At 52.6% G+C, this 5,285-nt stretch overlaps 2 non-coding genes across 2 annotated transcripts; both read right to left on the reverse strand.

Moving 5' to 3' along the window:
• Window positions 1-348: 348 nt before the first annotated feature.
• Window positions 349-431, reverse strand: Trnal-cag (transfer RNA leucine (anticodon CAG)). Its single transcript has one exon. It is a non-coding gene; the product is annotated as a tRNA-Leu (tRNA).
• A 1,095-nt stretch (window positions 432-1,526) lies between these two features.
• On the reverse strand, window positions 1,527-1,600 carry Trnan-guu (transfer RNA asparagine (anticodon GUU)). The gene has a single exon. It is a non-coding gene; the product is annotated as a tRNA-Asn (tRNA).
• Between the last annotated feature and the right edge of the window lie 3,685 nt (window positions 1,601-5,285).

The raw sequence follows: 5,285 nt of genomic DNA on the forward strand, positions 1-5,285 counted from the left end.
AGTAAACAACAGAGCAAGATAGCCGCGGTCCGGCGATAAACGTAACGACGGAAATTCGGTCACCTCCGGGGTGGCGACGCTGGTGGAAAACTCTCGGAGGTGGCCGGCCTTGCGGGGTTGGAACGAATCTTGACTAATCTATTTCTGTCACTTGAGATTTATAAATAAAGCCGCAGGAGTGGAAAATAATCACGGTAAATATATCGCGCGCCGTCGTGACCAGAGTCACGAACGCAACAACTGGCCCGAGGAGGAAGTCGCCCTCAGTGTTCTCTGATAAAAGGCGTGTTTACACGCGTCTTACATTCCCGTGTTTGATTAGCGGCAAAATAGCTTCCCCCCGGGGTTTGTCAGAAGTGGTATTCGAACCCACGCCTTCAGAGAAGACTACGACCTGAACGTAGCGCCTTAGACCACTCGGCCATCCTGACTCGGTTGCGTGGACGGTGCCGCCCTCGTGATCGGTCCTCGATCGGCCCCGGACCCCGGTCATCTCTCTGGTCGGTCGGCTCACGCACCAGCACCTAAGAGGTTCACCTTCAGCGGCGTGACGTGAGTGAGAAACTATTTGAGTGCGCGCCACTGTTGATGATGTGGCCGGTGATGGCAAAGATGTGATAAGAACAATCAGTCAGTCAGTCAGTCAGTCGGGCGGCCGCCGGGCCGCTGGTCAGAATGTAAGCCAAGGTTTGAACTACTTCTGGCGCGTGAGTAAACACACATGGGTCCGTCCGTTCCGCGTGTGATTTGCGATTAGCCCGCCGGCGAGGGTCTTACGAAACTTACGCGCGTTACGCGCGCCCCGTTATCTATCCGGGTTCGACGATTCGGAAGGAAGTGGCATCAGCGACATATCCAGCTCGGGAGACGCTACCGAACCACCGCTCTTTCGAGTTATCATTGGCCACCGAGAGGGATCACCTGCGGGCCGAGCATATTTGTCAACCCCGTGCCGTGTTTACATTGCCGCTTCCGACAGACCGACAGACAGAAACACTACCACCATACACAGCTGATTGGAGAGCCCTCTTCCGCCAGACCAAAAGGGTCCCGCATTCAGTGGGTCCGTGTTATCGAAAGGCTTTACAACACACCAGTGCTGCACCCTTCGGCACCTGAATTCAACACCTCGCAACCCGCGAACGTGGTGCAGTGTCGCAGAACCAACAATCGAAACGGGGTCAATCGGATGACGGAAGTCGTAAGCGAGTGGTTTATAGGAGCCCCCCCCCCCCGTAATGTGTGTCAGGCAGCCAGCGGTAGCTTCGTCGTCGGCTCGTTTCGAGCGGATGTTGAAGTGTCGAGCAACTTTCGCTCTCACCTGTAACGAAAAGATAAAAAACGAAAGTGATTAGAGGAAGCTTGGGAGCAATTTGACATTACAGAGTAGTCAGGAGATTATGATGATCCTGCCGATGTTTTTGTACTCCATCTTTATTTAGACTGTTTCCAGGAGAGGAGGAAAACTGCTAATATTTTTCGTGTCCTTCCGCAAGTGTGATAAATAAAATAACGATGAATCGTTCCGCCCCCGGGTGGACTCGAACCACCAACCTTTCGGTTAACAGCCGAACGCGCTAACCGATTGCGCCACGAAGGCTCGGTGAAAAATCCTGCCTTAGGAACGGCTTTGTTAGAATACTTACAATATTTACTGATTTTTGTTCCAAATTCTTAATTCTCTGCCAATAAATTATTCCCCGCTTTGACAGCCTCGCCTCGATTGTTGCGTGGTTGGTGGTTGCAGTTTTTACCACAAAGTGCGTTGCCACAGCGGTTGCTCAGCAATTCAACCCGTCAAAACGCAAAGCGGCCCGGCCCGGCCCGGGGAGGCTGTAAATAATTCAACTAAACTATTCCCATGACCTCAAAAAAAGGGCGGGTTCCGAAAATAGAACCGCTACGCCCGGCGTTCGGCGCTAGTTCTTCTCCGCTCACCGTTGCGCTTTTCGCGCGCATCATGGAGATCGCACATTTTCCCCCGATGCATCGCCCATCGGAACAGTGTGTGGTTGAGGAAAACCACTTCTCCCGTGCTCCGCGCGGGGTAACACCGGTAGTCACCGGCTGGAAGAAGTCCAAACCTTGAGAAAGCAGAAGTAAAAGTTTGCCGATGCCAAGCCGAGAGCGAGTAAGCCAACGGAGAAGAAGAAGTGCCATAGAAACACTGGCACAACTAATCGCAAAGTGCATCGCCAGTGCACCGCCAGTGCAGCTCGGAGCCGGGCAGGAGCAATCGGTGCGAGGTGGGTGGGATCGTGGGGGGGAAACGGTCCAGAAACTAGGCCATTAGAAAACCGCCAGGCCGCCGTCGCAGTCGCTGCCTCCGCCGTGCATCAATTGCATCAATGGAGACACGGCGAGTGAGACGCCAGCAGAGGCGTTCGCCATTCGTCGTTGTCGTTTGTCTCGGACGGGGGGCCGACGGGGCGGGGCGATGGGGACACTTGGGACCGTTGGGGTGAAACTGAAAGTTGGAACACTGAAGATAAATAGCGGAGCGGGCGAGGTTTATGAAAACCCGTCATAAGTGACGCATGTGGAACGCAACGCCGAGATGGGAAGCTGAGGTGGGAAGATCTAATGCATCCGCTGCGCTCGGTGCATCTTGCTGCACACAATCTTTCGTCTAATTTCACGTGCGAACAGATTGCTTTCCGCTTCCTGCCTTTGATGGGGCTTCTCTATAACCACGTGGCTATTTGGTGTGAGCGTCCCATTGCAAAGAGAATTCATCGTTTGCCTTTTTGATGGTCGTAATAAGGGAATTGGTAGTAGTGTGAACAATTTATTTTTCAATCGGAGCTGCTTTAAATTTTTGTAAAAGTTTACCCACTCTTAAGGTCTACTACTGAAGCTACTAATCAGTACTCAAGGCTTCACTGGCATATACTCCGGAATTCCATCCCGACAAGGGGGAAACGTTTCAATCTATCAATGGCTGTAGAGACCAACGAGATCCTTACCAGGATTACTCGAGACCATCGAGATTCTTATCCATCCATCGAGATGCTCCGTAGAATCAGGCCCATTTTTTAAGTGTTTGAATCAGAAACTAGAATTTTCCCATCATTACCTGTGAATTGTTTTGATATTGTGAGTCAGACTAACTGACAGCAGCGAAAGAGACAGAAAGGTAATGGGTCGTTCGGGTTGGATGTAATGGCGTAGGCTGCGCTTCCCTCTGCGAAAACCGTCAAGAACTGCCTCAACCTACTAAATGTCTTTCATCTTAGCTAGAACAAAACACATGTCGAACCGATGGCGATCCGCCGTGCGCACACGAAACGAACTTCAAAGGCAAAGGCTGTGGCGTGACTGTCGCGTCGCGAATCGAAAGGTGGTCATGAAAAGGGAAAGAAGAATTTCCGGTTTTCTGCGTAAGTGGCCAAATGCGACCAGCGGCCATCGGTCTGCCCCGGATCCGGTTTCCCGGCCCGGCCGGCACTGTCACTTGTGCTTCTGGCCGCACGCACCCCACCGATGGGTTGCCATTTTCCAGTGCGTGAGTTTCCCAACCCGGACCCGGTGGACGGACTTTGTGAAATCGAAAATGAGGCCAACCAAGCGCCGGGCAAAAGTCGTGGTTTCGATTTCAGTGGCGAGATCTTCATTTCCGCTCCAACCCGGGGACGGCGAAACCAACCCCACCAAACCCTGCCCGGGTCCGATGGGGACGGAAAAGCGCATATCCGATTTCGGGGAAGCAGCAGCAGGGCAGAGATTTTCCATGGCCCCTGCCCGCGCCCTGAAGGCGCACTGGAAATGGAGTCTCGAAAATGGTTTTGCTAATTCCAAACACCGAGCGCCGATGCCACAAATGTCCTGCAGGCGCCAGGGAAACCGGCAATATCCGATGCCGCAGAACCGATGTTCGGGGAAAATTTAAAACATGCCCCAAAAAGAGCCGGAGGTCCGGGGCGATGGCTTAGGCGCAGGTTTCCGTTCCGCTTCCCGTGCTGCGGTTTTTTCGGGCGGGCCACATTCTTGAAAGCCAATTTTCATTGCCATCGGCCCCAGCGTCTCGAAGGAATCGATTCGTGGTACCCGGTGGTGGAGGGAGCTTTTTGCCTTTCATTTACAAGCAATTTGCTTCGCTTCTTTTTTGGCTTTACATGTTCTCGAGCCGCCGCCCCCAGAATTCGGATCGAGGGAAGGATCTCCCGCACGCGCTGGTCCGCTCCGCATGTCCGGAAGCGTTTTTGGGGCGGTAGCGATGCGTGTGGCTGACGTAAGCCCCGGTAATAATGCATGTTTTGTTGTGACCTATGTTCCTGGAACGTCTATTGGGCCCGTTGCTACGCCGCTACCGAACCGGAGTTCAGTGAGCAGAGCATAAACAAGATATCATGTTATGATGGGGTCGTTATGTTTCAGATTTTAACATCACTAAAATATACCTCAATGAGGAGCGTATAGATGGGAAAGTCCTGGGTCCACACGTGGATTCAAAATGTTCAAAATGGCTTTTTTGCGAAGCCTGACAATGTTGTTGTAGCCTGAAAACAATACACATTTTTTTTGTAAAGCTGTATCATTTGTGTCTCATTCTCAAACAAACGTTTTGGTATTGGAATCGAATACTAATAAAGATCCCGAATTCCGAATTCAACGATTCAATGATGGCCTTTCTCGTCGCTACTACGGGCCAGCGAGAGAGGAAATCGCCCGACTCGCCCATTGCGCCTTGATAAGGCGATACAACGCGTCAAGACTTTCCTCTGCTTCTACGGAGGCTCTTTCCTTCTGGGAGCAGCCGGGCAGCGGTTCCCGCAGCGAAGCGTCACCTCGTGTGTCTACGAAAGTGAACACATTTTGTTTCCTATTCACTGGGCAGCGCGATTCGCATTTCGTTCCGGTCGGTGGGTGGCGCCTGTTGTTGTTTTGTTTGCAAATTTCTTGTTTGCTTTCTCCCACGTTGCATGGCGCCGCTGCTGGCAGGCACCACTCGGCCCGGGCTATCGATTTTCCTTCGCCCCATCATTGCACAAAAAAGCGCCACAAGCGCGCCACATTGCTGATTGACGGTTATGATTGGGACCGTCGGGCGCTGATCGTGAGATTTCTCTCTCCTTACCCAGCGCAGCCAGGCGGCTTGGGAGGCGGCTTGGGAGGCGGCTTGGGAGGCGGCTTTCTAATGGGCCCAGATTAAGTCGCCCATCGGTCGACCTTGAAGTGAGTGCGTGGGCAAAAGATAAGAATTCTAAAAAAGCGGGCGGACCGTTGAAGGGCCGGCAGAAAGTGCTCATGTTGTGGTCGCTAATTAGCTGCCATCCGCGCAAGCA

Source organism: Anopheles bellator, chromosome 1 (genome assembly GCF_943735745.2).
Source record: "Anopheles bellator chromosome 1, idAnoBellAS_SP24_06.2, whole genome shotgun sequence".
Lineage (NCBI taxonomy): Eukaryota > Metazoa > Arthropoda > Insecta > Diptera > Culicidae > Anopheles > Anopheles bellator.